This window comes from Schistocerca piceifrons, chromosome 3 (assembly GCF_021461385.2).
Source record: "Schistocerca piceifrons isolate TAMUIC-IGC-003096 chromosome 3, iqSchPice1.1, whole genome shotgun sequence".
Taxonomy (NCBI): Eukaryota; Metazoa; Arthropoda; class Insecta; order Orthoptera; family Acrididae; genus Schistocerca; species Schistocerca piceifrons.
In genome coordinates, this window is record NC_060140.1 from 895,594,972 (window position 1) to 895,596,296 (window position 1,325).

Sequence of the window (1,325 nt, forward strand, 5' to 3'; positions counted from 1 at the left end):
CTGATTCTCCTCTTTTCTCTGTCTCTTTCCTTCGAGCTATTTTCATGGGTGGACAGGTTATGTGTATAGATGACAAGTTATATCTTCGTTTTCTTGCACCTCCGTTAGGTACAGCTTCAGATAACAGAGGTGAAGCAGAGGTTTATGTAAAGTTAGAGGTAGGTGAGGATACTGATAACGCACCAAGCTCTACATGGGGCAATGGAGATAAAATATAATTAGTATAGGGTTAGGTAAAGGCCTTGGTAGAGGTTTAAAGATGCAGCTTTGCTAAAGGCAATGCTGAAAAAAGCAATGACTGGTATTGTTATTACCTGGCCTGGATGATTAGCAAGACAGTCACTACAGGTAGTCTTCAGAGGTGCTTAAAGTGACACATCCAACAGCTGCAATCAGTGGCTTGTGTGAGGTGAGAAACCTAGAACAGTTATGAAATTATTTCTGCAGGGAGTAATGGCTTCGGAAGTGAGATGTTAAATATGATTATCCATAAGCAAAAGGACTGGATTTCGGATGATCTTACTTGGTTAATGAAATACCCCAGTTATTTTACAAAGCTCTCAGCATTCATCCTGCCAGATTCCTGGTCAACTCCTAGAGATACAAGTGGTGCAACATCAAGATATCCTGGTTGCATTCTAGCCCAGAGGTAAATAAAAAAATGGAGCTATGAACTGACCTGTGGCCCTAACACAGCAAGCAACGCTGACATTTGCTCCCTTCCCAGCAGAGGAAACCTTCACTACCCTTCTTTTGCCAACAGGACTCAGTACTGGTGGTACCTTTGTGGGAGTAGTTGAACATCCTGTCTCATTAACACTAAAAACCTGGCGGGACTCAAAGTTGTATTTTATTCTTATTTTCCTGTATACATGAAAGAATCCCTCAACATTCACTTTATTAAATGCGGCCATTCTAGCTGCCACCATAGGTTCTGGCTTACAAAAAGAAAACTTGAACTGTGTTATGAAAGTGTGAATAAAATGTTTCCCAGTCATCTTTTTAGCTTTGCTGAATCTGTGGTCTATATTTTTAAATTCAGCATAATCGAGGATAATTCGAGTGAAGTCAGACCATGTCAATCGAAAAGCTCTTCTGTCCAAATCGATGAGATATTGCTCTGATCCTTGTAACTGGTGATCATCAAACTTATTTTGAAATCTGTCCTCATTTTGTGTCAAACCCTGAAATAAAATATGCTATGTGAATTATTAGTTCCACAATGAGATTTTCGAAAGCTCAAGTGACAGCTTTTATTTTAACTTTACTTTTAATGAACAACAAATAGATAAATTATTAATTTTAAATGAGATTTTCAGGTATAT